This window comes from Equus caballus, chromosome 3, assembly GCF_041296265.1.
Source record: "Equus caballus isolate H_3958 breed thoroughbred chromosome 3, TB-T2T, whole genome shotgun sequence".
Taxonomy (NCBI): domain Eukaryota; kingdom Metazoa; phylum Chordata; class Mammalia; order Perissodactyla; family Equidae; genus Equus; species Equus caballus.
In genome coordinates, this window is record NC_091686.1 from 68,165,106 (window position 1) to 68,180,668 (window position 15,563).

The 15,563-nt window shown below is 36.9% G+C and overlaps 1 protein-coding gene and 1 long non-coding RNA gene across 4 annotated transcripts in view; one reads left to right on the forward strand and one right to left on the reverse strand.

Moving 5' to 3' along the window:
- LOC138923640 (uncharacterized) overlaps nucleotides 1–9,992 on the forward strand; it is a 30,260-nt gene extending 20,268 nt beyond the window's left edge. For both annotated transcript variants that reach the window (XR_011437551.1, XR_011437550.1), the window contains one exon: nucleotides 9,628–9,992. This is a non-coding gene — a long non-coding RNA (uncharacterized lncRNA). The remainder of the gene's footprint in view (nucleotides 1–9,627) is intronic.
- The window catches only part of ALB (albumin), a 65,686-nt gene extending 52,766 nt beyond the window's left edge, over nucleotides 1–12,920 (reverse strand). The window contains exon 1 of one of the 2 annotated variants that reach the window (XM_070261695.1): nucleotides 12,745–12,920. The gene's annotated coding sequence lies outside the window, so the exon portion shown is untranslated. Of the gene's footprint in view, nucleotides 1–12,740 lie in introns of both variants that reach the window. The other variant, XM_070261696.1, reaches the window with a different exon arrangement.
- Nucleotides 12,921–15,563: the final 2,643 nt, after the last annotated feature.

The following is a 15,563-nucleotide window of genomic DNA, read 5'->3' on the forward strand; positions in this document are numbered from 1 at the left end:
TTAGCATATATGTATATTACTGTAATGGCATTAAAAATTTATTCTCACTACTCTCAGATGAGTGATAAAAATATAGTTTTTTTGTTTTCCAGAAATAGTCATGAGTCTTTCTCCACTGAGTAGTAAAGGGATAAATTTTTAATTTTTTAATTATAGTATCTGTATTAGTCAGCTCAGGCTGCCATAGAAAAATACCATAGTCTGGGTGGCTTAAAAAACATAAATCAATTTTCTCATCATCCTGGAGGGCAGAAGTCTGACATCAGCATTCCAGCATGGTCAGGTTCTTGAGGGAGTTCTCTTTCTGGCTTGCAGATGGTCACCCTTTTTCTGTGCTCTCACATGGCAGAGACAGAAAACAAGCCAGAGTGTCTCTTCTTATAAGGACACTAATCCCATTATGAGAGTCCCATCTACACGACCTCATCTAAATTCAATTACCTCCCAAAGGTCCCATCTGCAAATACCATCACACTGAGGGTTAGGGCTCCAATACATGAATTTCGGTGGGGACACAACTCAGTCCATCGCAGTTTCCTTATCTCTCCTACTTTAAAGTGTCTGCTTCCTAACTCTGTTGTTTTTGTTTTGTTTTATTTGTTTAAAAGTCTATTCTTTCAAGTTGCCCCCACCCCCAGCACTTTTCCCCAAGTAGCATCGAGCTGTATGAATGGAGAGGGTTCACGTGCTCTCGGGGCATTGGGGAAAGTGGGAGGTCTTCAGTCATACTTCAGGAGTGCCTGCCCCTGTGGTGTGGTTGGTAAGAACCCATCTCTGGATGCTTTGCTGTCTGTTCCTGAGTCTACAGTTTGTAGAGAGGGAGGACACAGACAGAGGAGTTAGAGGAATGATCAGGAGTGTGAAGCACACCCTGTTTGCCCATCCACACTGCTCCACCCCTTTACTCTGCTGGGGCTGCCTCAAGGGGGAGCAGGGCCTCCCTGCAGAGTGGTGGACACCCAGCAGACCACAAGAATGAGGCAAAAAACCCTCTGCTCTCAATGCCCACTCACCAGAATAAATGCACCACGCCCTCAACTGATCTAACACTTCTCGCCAGGATTTTAGCCTAGAGAAGGGAGGTTGGGATATGTGTATCTCACGGCTATCTTACTCTCTTGCCTTTTCAAAATCTCCTGGGGACCAAATAGGCAGATTCAGGCTTTTCTCTTTCTTCAAATCCCTCTTCTACCCTAGAATAGCAAGCCTCATAGCCTAGCCATTATCATTAGAGGTAGTAAAATTTCAAAGCCAGGAAGAAACTCTGCAATCTAAGTCTCTCAGATCTGGTTCTTGATATTAAAGGAAATTAAGCAATTTGGAAAACTTTTTCCTTTCTCCACAAAACCTAGATTTCAAAGGTGTTTCAAGAATTTTCCTTGACAGACAAAAGTTGTGCCACTCTATTTTGTTTTTACTTTTTATTTAAAATTTGCAAAATTACACAAAGTAGAGAGAATACTAAAATGTATACATCACTCAGGTTCAGAAATTATGAAAATTTTGTGGTGGTGTTTTATCTATAACTGAACTTTTTCCTCTGTACTATTTTAAACAAATTCCAGATATCATATCATTTTTCTTTCCCTTTTCATTCCTTTCGTAAGTCCAAATTCCACCAACTCCCCAAAAATAGCAAGTAGGTGCCATAGGCTAACCAGGAAAAAGTTTCGAGCATAAAAATGCACAGGAAAAAAATTACTGGAAAACTGGAGAATCACCAGATTAAAAGACCCATGGTTTTCATTGTTAAATGCTTTACATAAAAAAACTTTTGTTTCATCTTTAATAGTAGGCACTATTTTATGATTGTGTTCTTACTTTGGTTTAAAAACTTTCACTTAAACATCTTTCATATTTTAGAACTTTATCATCCTTTCAGTGACCAATTTATAACTGACTCATGGTTAAACAAAAGTTTTTGAAAATTTAACTTTTCCTTTTGAATTTTCTCGTTTCAAAGTATAATGCTCATTATGTTATGATAGTAAGTAAAGTCAGAATGGAAATTATATGTGTACTGTGAGTATAATTATATTTTTTAAAAAATAGATATATAGGGAGAGAGTATAAACTAGGAAGCAAAATGGTGATGTGATTATATTTCTAGAATTGATCCAGAATTTTTCTTCCATTGAAGTTTCTAAATATTCTATAATGTAGCTATTGCACTTCTATATTATTTTTAAAATAGAAAACGTATAGATTATAAGAACTTTCATAATATAATTTCCTAATCACTTTGTTTTTAATTTCATCTGGTGTCTCATCAAATTACAAATTATTTCCAATGTTTACCCAGTTACACACTGTATACCAAGAGCTCCAGATGGCTTCTTACAACAAAGTTAAAGCAATCTTGTTTCTATTAAACACACTCCATGAAAAATCTCAAAAGATAAATGATGCAAATATATTTTGACAGGGAAACCAAACACTTTGGAATACTTAAATCTCGTATTTGCTCTCTGGGGTATGTGGGAAAGCTCTGCAACACTATTCGAACGGTGAGAAAACTGCTGAGTATACAAAGGGGATTCAACAGGGTATCAAGGAACCTGAGTTCTAACCTCTGCTCTGCTCTACATTGCTCTGCAATTTGTTGAGTTTTCTAACCTGTCTGAGCCTCAGTCATCATCTGTAAATCCTGAAGATTGCCAGCCTCTCTCACCTCAGTGCTGGCAGGCAAACAGCTAGAGTGTATACCGTAATTTTCACATTATTGCTTGTGAATCACAATCCAAAGGCGACTGAAAGGGTCATTGTGGAAGGGGTCTGATTAGCAGCAATATTAAACAAGGCTAATTTAATTCTACAAGCTTGATGGAAATCAGAGTTTGAGAGAAAAACAGCAAGTTTATTGAAGAAGTGATAAGAGGAAAATAAGTTGGAAAATACTACAGAGTATTCAACAAAGGGCATGGAATTTTTCATAAACATTAGCTTTAATTAACCAAAAAGGTGTACAGTAATTATCTATTAGCAAGTTATTTTTGCCCAGATAATGTCTCCCCCTTCCTAAGGATTTGCAAATTAATTTTGCAAAATTCATGTATTCAAATAACTAATCTTTTGTAAAAATGATAATAATAATGCCTCAAAGTTTTTCTCAAGTCACTTAGAGTATTATAAAAAATCAAAAATTGTTGCTATTGTAATCAGATTGAGAATCAGTGTTTTAGAGCCTAAGCAGACATCTAGTACACTGTTGACGTGCTTTTACTAAAATGATACCCCTCATGGTGGTTTAAATTGGTGCGCTCTGCTCTCTTTTGCCAGCAATACATGTGCACGTAACCTTTTGGTCCATAGATGCCACGTCTGTTTGCAAAGCTCTTGGGCCTGTTGTAGGTGCTCAGACCCCGTTTGTGGAATGGAATTAAACTAACTATACAGTCTTTGACTGCCCCTGAGTATACAGACAGGCTTGTGCGAGGAAAGCTACCCAGTTCCAAGGGGCCAGGAGAATTGCTGCTGTTTCTTGCAGACAATTATTTAAATGTCTAATACATTTCAAGTGGTACATAAATTACAAGGCAAGGAATTTACAAGTAACGCAATTCATATAAAAGAAAAACAAAATAACACTGTAAAAAACTTTTTTCTTTGACTTTTAGGAATTAAACATTTCTCAAGGTGACCATAACCCAAACACTTACGTTATAAATATATCTTATTTCCCTAATTCTTAGGAACCTTAGAAATAACTTAAAAGTGAAGATATAACACATCTAAAGAGAGTGCTTTGCATTGCCTTTGTGGACCATTAAGCAACACAAGTTATTTTGTCAGCCAGCCAATATTTCAACCACCTCTGGCTTTCTTGGTATTTATCCAAATATTTGTTTTCTCACAAAATGTTCACTCCATAGCCATGGTAGCTTTTAAACATTAAGTTCGTCTACCTTTGGACTTTGGGGCGTTAAGGTATTTCTACAATGTTTTGTATGAGAGGGAAAATATTCCATAGTGGTTGGTGTGTGTAATTATAATTAAAAGCTAGCATTTACTGAGCACTTATCATGTGCCAAGTGCTGACTTTTGCAGGTATTATTTCACTTAACCCTCACAGTAAGTAAGGAAATTGAGGTTTGGAGAAGTTAGGTAACTCACCCAAGGCCGTAGACCTAATTAGAAAGTAAGCAAGCAAGGCTTCAAATCCAGATCCGACTTAAGCACCCGGCTCTTAGCACTCACAATGCCATTAGTGCATTAGTGCATTAGTGCAGGGGCAGTTCCTTAAATCTTGCAGCAAATGCGGTGTTTCAAGAACGCAATGAATGCTAGGACAGACTTTTCCAATTCTTCTACATATATTCATTATTTTACCTACGCCTAGAGTTATAACAAAAGGAGGAGGAGGAGGAAGATGAGGAGAATAGAAAGAGAGAAAAGGGGGAGCAAAAATAAATTTCATACCTTTCCCCCCTGGAAAATAAAAGTTAAATTCCAAAAATATATCATTTGGATCATATTAGTTGGTTCTTAAGCAATCATCTTTCAGCTCCAAACCCATTCATTTTTTTCTATATTTTGTAAAGCTGAGACTGGGACTCTAAAAATGCATTTCTCCTTTGTTAGCTAATTCCTGTTAAAATCTGCCAAATGGGTCTTCAGAAGGAAATTAGAAGGCAGGAGGAGGACTAACGTATATGAGAAAGAAACTATGTGGATAAGAGCAGAAGTCGATGGAATAGGGAAGATGCAGCAGAGAAATTCATTAAACACAAAACATGGTTCTTTAAAAATATGACTAAAATTTTCAAACCTTGGGCACAATCGATTTAAAAAAAAAGAGAGAGAGAGAGAGATAGCACAAAAAATCTGAATTGAAAAAAGAGCACATAACCAAAGTTACAACAGAGATTTTAATAAAGGGGGAGGTGGGGGTTTCTGTCTCCAGGCATGAGAGACCAGGTGATTGAGCTCTTACAAATGAACAAAAACTCTAACCACCAATGCAAAATGGACTAGAAACAAAGGGCAACTGTGAGTTTATCAGAATACGTGATAGGAAACTTCAAACATACGCAAAATAGAAAAATTATTATAATAAATCTTGGAGGAAGCTGGGACGCAGACATCTGAAGAGCGGGCACACTACAGCTGCTCATATTTCTGAGGCGGCACAATGAGGCTAGTTCTGGGAATATATTAAAAAGGTGGAAACCGGAACCAATTGCTGTTGCCAGGGTAAAAGGCCATTGTTAGAGTGAAGCTGACAACAGCCAGCTAATAGGAAGGAGCACACAAAAGTTAGAAAATATCAAAAATATATCATTCATAGTGATAATGAAAGCGTGTGACATTTGTATATAGCAGTGCACAGTCTTCTGAAGGCAATGTGGCAATGTGTATCCAGAACCATAAAAATGGTCATACCATTTGACATGGTAATCCATACTTTGCAGCTTATTTAAAGATCGGATTCAGAGATGTGCCCAAAAATTTATGTTCATGGTGGTTCACGACAGTATTAAAATTTAATTACACACACAAACATGTCCTATGCAGATAGGGTTCTCCTTTTCACCCTTGTCCTTTGAGCAGTTGCATAAGTAAATGATACCTACATAGAAAGTCTTTAGTCTAGCTCCTAATTAAACAATTCCAAAGACACTAAAACCTTCCCCCCAAAATCAGTCAAATAAAGTTAGATCACCATGGTCATTCCAAATGCAGGATAATAAAAAATATTTCCAGAGATTGGTCTAGCAATTTGTGAAATACAAATAGCCAATACTCATTTTAAGCAACCTAATAAAGCATAATTAATAATTAAGAAGATGAACAAATTCAGCAAAGTTGTAGGATACAAAATCAATAAATAATCTGTTGCATTTCTATACACTAATAACAAACTATCAGAAAGAGAAATTAAGAAAACAACCCCATCTACAATTCCATCAAAAAGAATAAAATATGTAGGAATAAATTTAAAAGAGATGAAAGACCTGTACACTGAAAATTATAAGACATTGGTGAAACATATTAAAGCAGATACAAATAAATGGAAAGATATTCTGTGCTCATGGGTTGGAAGAATAAATGTTGTTCAAATGTCCATACTACCCAAAGCAATCTACAGATTCAATGCAATCTGTATCAAAATTCTAATGGCATTTTTCACAGAAATAGAACAAACAATCCAAAAATTTGTATGGAACCACAAAAGACCCCATATAACCAAAGCAATCTTGAGAAAAAAGAACAAAGCTAGAGGCATCGTGCTCCTTAATTTCAAACTATACTACAAACCTACAGTAATCAAACAGTACGGTATTGGTACAAAAACAGACACACAAATCAATGGAACAGAATCGAGAGCCCGGAAATGAACCCACACATATATGGTCAATTAATTTACAATAAAGGAGCCAAGAGTATACAATGGGGAAAGGACAGTCTCTTCAAAAAACGGTGTTAGGAAAACTGGACAGACACATGCAAACGAATGAAATTGGACCGCTATCTTACACCATACACAAAAATTAAATCAAAATGGATCAAAGATTTGAATGTAAGACCTGAAACCAAAAATGTCCCAGAAGAAAACATATGCAATAAGCTCCTTGATATCGATCTTGGTGATAATCTTTTGGATTTGTTGCCAAAAGCAAAGGCAACAAAAGCAAAAATAAACAAATGAGATGACATCAAACTAAAAGCCTTCTGCACAGTAAAGAAAACCATTAACAAGATAAAAAGGCAACCTATCAAATGGAGAAAAATATTTGCAGATAATATATCTGAGAAGGGATTAATATCCACAATATATAAAGAACTCATGCAACTCAATAGCAAAATCCCCAAACATTAAAAAGTGGGCAGGGGATCTGAGGAGACATTTTTCCAAAGAAGACATACAGATGGTCAACAGGTACATGGTAAGGTGCTCAACATCACTAATCATCAGGGAAGTGCAAATCAAACCACAGTGAGATATCACTTCACACATGATAGAATTCCTATTGTCAACAAGACAAGAAATAAGTGCTGGCGCAGGTGTGAAGAAAAGGGAAGCCTTGTGTACTGTTGGTGGGAGTGTAAATTGGTGCACCCACTATAGAAAACAGTGTGCAGATTCCACAAAAAATTAAACATAGAAATACCATATGATCCAGCAATTCCACTTCTGAGCATTTATCCAAAGAAAACAAAAATGCTAGTTTGAAAAAATATATGCACTACCATGATCTTTGCAGCATTATTTATAACAGCCAAGATATGGAAACAACCTAAGTGTCCATTGATGGATGAATAGATAGAGAAGATATTGTAATAGATACAACAGAATACTACTAGCCATAAAAAAGAGTGAAATTTTGCCATTTCTGACAAGCCGGATGGACCTTGAGGGCATTATGCTAAGTGAAATAAGTCAGAGAAAGACAAATACCATATGATTTCACTTATATTTGGAATCTAAAAAACAAAACAAACAAAATGACAACAACAAAAAACCAAGCTCATAGATACAGAGAACAGATTGGTGGTTGCCAAAGGTGAGTGGGAAGGGGTAACAGCTGAGGGGAGTCAAAAGGTACAAACTCCCAGTTATAAAACAGATAAGTAATGTACAGCATGGTGACTATAGTTAATAATAGTCTATGGCATATTTGAAAGTTGCTAAGAGAGTAAATTTTAAAAGGTCTCATCACAAGAAAAAAATGTAACTATGTATGCTGATGGATGGTAACTAGACTTGTGGTGGTCACTTCACAATATATACATGTATCGCATCATTATGTTATTACACCTTAAACTAATACAATGTTATACGTCAATTATATCTCGATTTTTAAAAACCCAACTTTAAAAAAAAGAATAAATAAATATTTGTTTAATGAAAAAAATTAAGAGGGTAAAATTGGAAAAGAAGCAAGGAAAAGAAAATTCACAGCCACATAACATGGATCTTTGAAGGGTTAAATAAGAGTTAAACAAACATGGGGAAAAAAAGAGACTAAACTACACTTGGCTAAGTAGTCTGCCCAAATCTCCTCCGCCAGGAAGGCTTCCCAGACAACCTGTAACTGGGGTAACCACCCTGTCTGTGAGCTCCCGGCACCCCTGTGCTTTGCCCTCATTCATCGTGCTTACAGTACTCCATAAGGTGATGGTTTGTTTATTTCTCCTATTCCCCACCTGATGGTGTGATCCTTGAGATTGCACACTTTCTTTATTTCTGTGCCCCCGGAAACTGCCCAAAGACGGATTCAATAAATGTTGATTAAATGAATTGGAGATGGAAAAAGTAGGGAGAAAGGATATATTTTCATAAAAAGGCGACTGACTTGTAGACATGACAAAAAATTGTAGGGATAAATTCACATTCCTTTTAATAAAAAAAAAACAAACAATTGCTATGTCTCCCAGGTTATGGACAAGTTAAGGCCTGTGCTGAGTTTCTTCCACTCACTTCTCCAGATGCATGTTACACCCTTCTCCACCTGATCTGTATCAAGAGGCTGACCTGCATGAACTGTATCAACTGAATCCCTTGCCTCTCCATCCCTGGGGCTTCTGTCAATGGGACCCCCTGGGTGGCAGGTGGGGGTTGGTTGGAGAATGAGGTGAAGACATTAATTTCCCAGGCCCCCTGCCTGCTGGTCACCAGGGATTGGCTGCATCTCTGTGTGGAAAGTTTCAGCTCTGCTCAGGCAGTCCTCTCCCTGAAGCTCCCCTCTTTGGGTTCTGGAATCTCTCCTTCCCCTGGCTTCTTGAGGCCTGAGAGGAGTATTGCCTCCCCATTTTGCTAGCCCCAGGATGGTTTGCTTTTCTAAACTCTTCCCATATCTTTGCAAGCAGTCGTTTTCTCAAGTCGCCTACTTTGAGCTGCCTTCTGATTCTTGCCAGGACCCTGACTATTCAAAGGCTACACACAATTCTGCAAAAGATCTTGAAAAAGGGACAAATTCTGTGGTTGACATTAGAGTCCTCTAGCGGTTTTTCTGTTTGTTTTTTCAACCCAGAGATATAATAATGAATATCAAGGGGATCTTTTGAGACAGTGTTAATCAGCAGAAGAGTGCTAAAAGATTTACTGAGGGCAAGGGTTAATGCGCTGGGGAATTCTACTATAAATTATAGTTAGGAAAGAGCAGAAAGCAACCTATCAGCTATAATCCAGGAAAAGCATTATTATTACCAGCTTTCCCCATAGCAATGATGCAATTTCATCTTGAAATTCTAAAGAACAGTAAAATATTAAGAATCACTACAGAATAAGTTTCTCCATTATGCTATCCATATTTATATCCTATACTCCCAGTGCTTAGGACAGCACTTTGTACGTAGGAACTGAGAAGTGTTTAGTGAATGAGTTAATTAGGAAGAACACTGAAAACAAAGCAGAAAATGTCATCCTACATTTGCATAAAGGGGAAGATTCCACGCTGGAAATATTAAGTAGCATTCTGGTCATTACCTACCAATAAAAACATGGCAGACCTGAAGATGCACCCAGAAAATAATAAATATTCATGATAAATAAATAAAAACGATTGGCATATAAATAGACTAAAATGATTAGACTCGTATAATAACATTAGATACCATTTGTTACCGTTCTGTTAAGTAGTTTACATATACTAGCTTCAATCCTCATATTCCTGTCCAGTGCAGGTGATCAAGGAAGGCTTCTAGGAGGAGGTGAAATCTACGTTGACTCAGAAAGAAGGAGCAGAAACCCTCCACGAAGATGAAAGGATGAAGAAAGGTCTAGGTACAATGCTACCATACACAAAATCACAGATGCAAGAGAGAAAGATGCATTTCTGGAACTTCAGATGGAACTTCAGCAATGAAGAAAGAGTGAAGATTGGGGACTAGGTAGATCTTATCCTAAAGACCACAGGGAGCCATTATTTCTATGTAGAAATGTCATTATCTAATATTTGTTGTAGGCATGTGTAGGTAGCAGCAGTATAGAGACGATTGTTGCAAAGATTAAACTAAAGAATAAAGGTAACTAATAAGTGGACTCTGCAGCACTGTTCGGACACTAGTTCTTATTTTTCTCGGCTTGTTGCTGTACTGCTGCTTGTCCCCCCTCCACACACACACACATTGTACCAGTCCGCTTTCTCAAGTCCACCTATGGCTGTGTGACTGGCTGACTGTTCACTCTGTCAGGCAGACTCCCAGTGGCGTTCAGATCAACCACATCTTTTGAAGTTTTGTATCCTTTGTCCAATGCACTGCTCTGCAGCTCTCACTGGGACAAGAGTGCCACCTCGTGTTACATCGCTGACTGTTCACAATCCTCAACAGGCTTTCTTTTCACTTGAACTACATGCAGATGAGGCCATGGAAGCTTCCTCCCAGGAGTAATTTGGAAAAGAAAATTGTTAACAAATGTTTTCCCAAATAGGACAGAAAGGGAGCCCCAGACCTTTTCAATACAGTAGCAGTGCTAACGCCTGGGTTTAATAGACGGGTTACTACGTGCTGAAAAATGCTTAGCCTATGGCCTCTGAATTCTTGCTATTACTGTTTTTAACAGATTTATAGAGTTTTAAATAACTTATGTTTAAAAATATGACTGAAAGTATGATCTAGGAGCTGAAACAGGTTGAGTAGAAACCTACCCCGCTCTCTCTCATAAAGGCCCATACTCAATAATAAGTTCTAAGAAGAGATTCCAAGAGGTTGTTTGAAAGTACATTCCTTGATGTCTGCAAAAGAGGCTGCAAGCCTTTGCAGGCAGACCAACTATTTAAACTATTTTAAAAGAATTATTGGAGAAAGAAGTTTCCTTAAATTCCTGGAGAAGGCCCATACATGGATTCTTTCTGCCTCCTCCTCCCCACACTTCTCCACAGGCAGTTTTGCTTTACTTTTCTCCTCTTCTGCCTTCATTTTTTCTCCTATTTGTTGAAAAAAGGTTTATTTCTATTTTCATAATCAAAGTATGAGCCAGTATACTGTCACTGTACACACATAAGGAACATGGAATGCAAATTGACATTCTGTCCAAGAAAATAAACCCTACCTTTATTCAGCACTTTCCATATATTAACTCATTTAATCCTCACAAAGTCCACTAATATAAACATTATTGTTCCCATTTTAAGATGGGAAACTGAAGCTCAGAGAGGATTACACAAGTTCACACATCTAGGAAGCGGTGCAGTCATTTCAAATTCACCTGTGCCCATAACCATTATGATTTATTGCCTCTAACCATAAAACTCCAAATCATAACAATATACTAGTGCTAACCACCTCTCAAGCACAACCCAAAGATAAACAAATTGTGTGTAAATGTGAAAATTGATATAAATTTGGAAATAAGGTCATCATTCAAAACCTACTGCAAAGCTAAAGTAATCAAGACAATGTAGTACTGGCATAAGAATAGACATATAAATTAATTTAATAGAAGTGAGAGTCCAGACATAAACCCATACAACTATGGTCAACAGATTTTAGGCAAGTGTGCCAAGACTACTTGGTGGGGAAAGAATAGTCTTATCGTCAAATGGTACTGGGACAAGCAAATAGCCACACGCAAAATAATGAGACTGGACCCTTACTGGGCTGGGGAAGATGAGAAGATGGAGGGGTGATGGCTAGAGGCTTTTTTCAGGGTAATGAAAATGTTCTAAAATTGATTGTGGTAATGGGTGCATAACTCTGTGAATATACTAAAAGCCCATGAATTGTACATTTTAAATGGGTGTTGTATAGCATATGAATTATATCTCAATAAAAACATTAAAAAAAATGTTACTTGTATGTGATGGCCATTCAGGAGTATTTTGCCTTGAACAAAGCAGCAGAGAATCACGTGCTGATTCTGAGAGAATGTCCTAAGTCAGATGTGAATGTGAAAAACTGCAAATCTCTAAGCCTCACGTAGCTGCCCTTCAGAAATGTACTAAAGCCATTATTGGTTTCAAAAAATAGGAGAGTTAAAGAGGAAACAAAGGAAAGTTACATAAAGTAGTGAAACTGCCGCAAAGGCTACCTTGATGATATTGAAGATACAAGTTCATGTGGATAAGTCATTGCCATTGACATTTAGAGCTTACTTTCAGATTCCCTTCACTATGCGAGCAAAGGGAAAAACGAACTAATATTCTTGTGTCACAAATGAAGTATTAGTAAGCTTAGAGACTTTTCAGCTTCTTTAATCAACTTTAAAATGACAGCAACAAATAGAGTCAAGAAATCACGGTACTTCAGGAGAAGTCCTGCTTTTGAATTAACGTTTGGAAATCACGAATGGCTAAGGAATATTGCCATTTAGGGTAGACATGTAATACCTTAATAACGAAGAATTGCTTTTGAAAAATATTCACTTTTACTTGGAGTCATTCAGGGATTCAAGGCATAAATTTCAAGGAATATTCTGAGTAGATATATAGGTCAATTTCTTTCATATATATGTACGCATATATAATCTATATAATCTATATATACACATAATCTTATGAAGGGAACAGAAGGGATCATGAAGGGAAGGAAAAGAAGGGCTGGGGGAGATGAGGAAATTGAGGAGTGATGGCTAGAGGATGCATATATATATATATTAAGATACATATATGCATATCTATTAAATGAGTTTTCTATTAAATTTTAATTGGACACTATTGCCTTTTAAATTTTAAGTATGAACTGATATTCAATTATTGATGAATTTATATACTAATCATCTTTTTCTAGATTATGCTACAATAACAAAAATCCCAGTCTCTCAGGGGCTTATAACAAGAAAGATGTTGTTATTTTACTTGCCAGCTGGGGGTTAGCTGCATGTTCCACATTCTCTTCCCTGCATGATCCAGGTGAAAAAGCAGCCTCTGTGGAACTTTGTCATTGTGGCAGAGGGCAAAGAGAGAGAGCAGAACCTAGGATGGCTCTTAGAGCTTCTCATCAGAAGTGGCACACATATCTTCTGTTTACATTCCATTGGCCAATGCATGTTGCCTGGTGATGCCTGATGTCACTGAGCTGGAAAGCACAATGTTCCTACAAGGAAGGGCACTGCTGGCCATGTGGCTAAGTCGGACATCATAGGATAGGGAATTATCAACCTCTCACAGGAAGAAGCAGCAAATATGTAAGAACAATAATCCACCACCACCACGAATCATAGACTCTGAAGGAAACCTGAAAGATCATCTCTTTCATCTCATTCAATCTCATCTGTGAATGAGATGTCAGAGGCCTAGAAAGAGAAAATAATTTACTTAGAGTTATATAACTAAGGCTCAAATCTCTGATAAAGAGGTCCCCCCTTCCAGAAGAATTTGCCTTTTTGATTACATGACCAATCTATAAATGAAGAAAGAACAATTGGGTAGGCCAACTTGACTATGAAACTGAAGAAAAGCAGATGTCAGCAGTAACTATTTTCAACCAGAAAATTCAAATTTATGCTACTACCAATGAATATAATGTATATCCAACAGAGTAAGTAAATAGAAGAAAAATTATTTCTATTTATTTTTGGAAACACTACAAATCCGGTCTTAATTTGTTGTTTTAATGATAGATTTAAGAAAATTATGGAGAAAGAATAATGAAGATTAAACTTAAAAGTGTATCACGTCATACCACTTTGTGAGTTGCACAAAAAATTGGAGAAATATCCTTTCAGTATTTGAAAATCATTATCTGATTCAGTAAAAAAGTCACACACAATTGACAAACAAGTGAAGTTCCAACATCAGTCTTCGGTTTTTTTCCATCTTATTTGTTAAGGTAAATGAACATATCCACCAATGTCACATTAGAACTACACATGGTCATCGGTTGCAGCCGTAGGACAGCTACACATATAACAGTTTGGTAAAAATCAATGAAAGAATTCTGTGAAAATCAATTGGTTATATAAAATTTACAGTAAAGAGTATTATATATTTTATTATTATTTGTAAATTGTGTGCTATGCATCCTTTATGCTAATACACTTTATAATAAACTTATGTACATATATATGCATACTATTCTTTTCAGAGAGCTCATTGTTAAATATTTCCCAGGAAGCACTAGGAATACAGAAAGCTTCTGATATTCATCAAGGGCTTTTATGTTCATACATTTAAGTACCTACAAAGTGTAAGGATCTGTTTCTAATTCTATGTCAAATACAAAGCTGTAGTCTCCTCAAGGAGTTAAAAATCCAGCAGAGGAAACAATTGGCATCAATATAACTATAATGCAAAGTAGTATGAGTAGCCAATAGGAAAGATAGTAAGAAGCAATGCTCTAGTGCACTTTTGTCAGAAACTTCAAATCTAGAATCAGGACAGATGTTTACATACATTTCTAGACACTAGAAAAGTTGTACTACAAACTAAGAATTAGTGCTTATCACAGTGCTTTGTGCATAGTAAATGATCAACATATGTCTCTTGAATTGTACTAAAGGTAAATGTGCCAGAAAAAATAAAATAAAATAAATACCTATAGAGGGAGAGAGATGGGGTTTAAGAAGAGCCCACTGAGGCTTTAGGCAGAAAAGCAGCAAGGGGCATGTAAGGCAGATGATATTCCAACAGGCACACCTGGGGTAAGACAGACGGGGCAGCCAACTAGTCTGGAGGGACACATGTATGTGACATCCTCAGAAGTTCTGGGAACTGGGCTCCAGTTTGAACAGCCTCCTCAAAGAAATAGGGTTGAGGAGAGAGAAAGAGAGAGAAATCAACTTATCTAGCACCCCCATTTCAAGTTACCCTGGAAGATAAACTTCAGGATTCTTCTCAGGGCTCTCAGTTTAATTTATGAGATTTCAGGGGGTCTTCCTGACTCTCCGCTTAGTATAGTCTCACCTCTTGCAGATACTTTTAAAACTCACAAATGGAGAATAGGATTTAAATGCAGATGGAAGGTTGAAATTCAAATTAGCTTCAGATTAAACGTAAGCAGACAGCAAATATGTGTCAATGATGGATTCTGAGATTTTTTCTGGTTTTGATAGAATGAATAGATAAAGAGGAGAAAGCTCAAAGAATCTGAAGAAGAGAAAAGATTGCAAAAAGAGAAATCTAGGAATAAGACAAAACTCTAAGTCTTCACTTCTTTGACCACAGAAAAACATTGTGGACTAAGATATGTTGTGACATAACTGCAATGATAGTTTAGATTTCATAAAGGTCTTTTGTTTTTTACCATTTTTAAGCAGAGAAGGCAGCCTGGGAATTTAACTTAGGTGTCAAAATAAGTATTTGATTTCACTTCCTTGATTTCCACATCAGAATGATGCAACTATTGTTTTATTTTACAATGTGGCACATAGAAATAAGATGCCATAATACCTAGAGTCTACTGCATTTGAAAGATTAACTTACGTAAACAACAGAATTTCTTAACTCATTAAAATCAATAATAGGGGCCAGCCCCATGGCCTAGTGGTTGAGTTTGACACACTCTGTTTCGGCAGCCCACGTTCATGGGTTCAGATCTCAGGCACAGACCTACATCACTCGTCAGCCATGCTGTGGTAGTGACCCATATATAAAGTGGAGGAAGACTGGCACAGATGTTAGCTCAGGGATAATCTTCCTCAAGCAAAAAAAAAAAAAAAAGAGGAAGATTGGCAACAGATG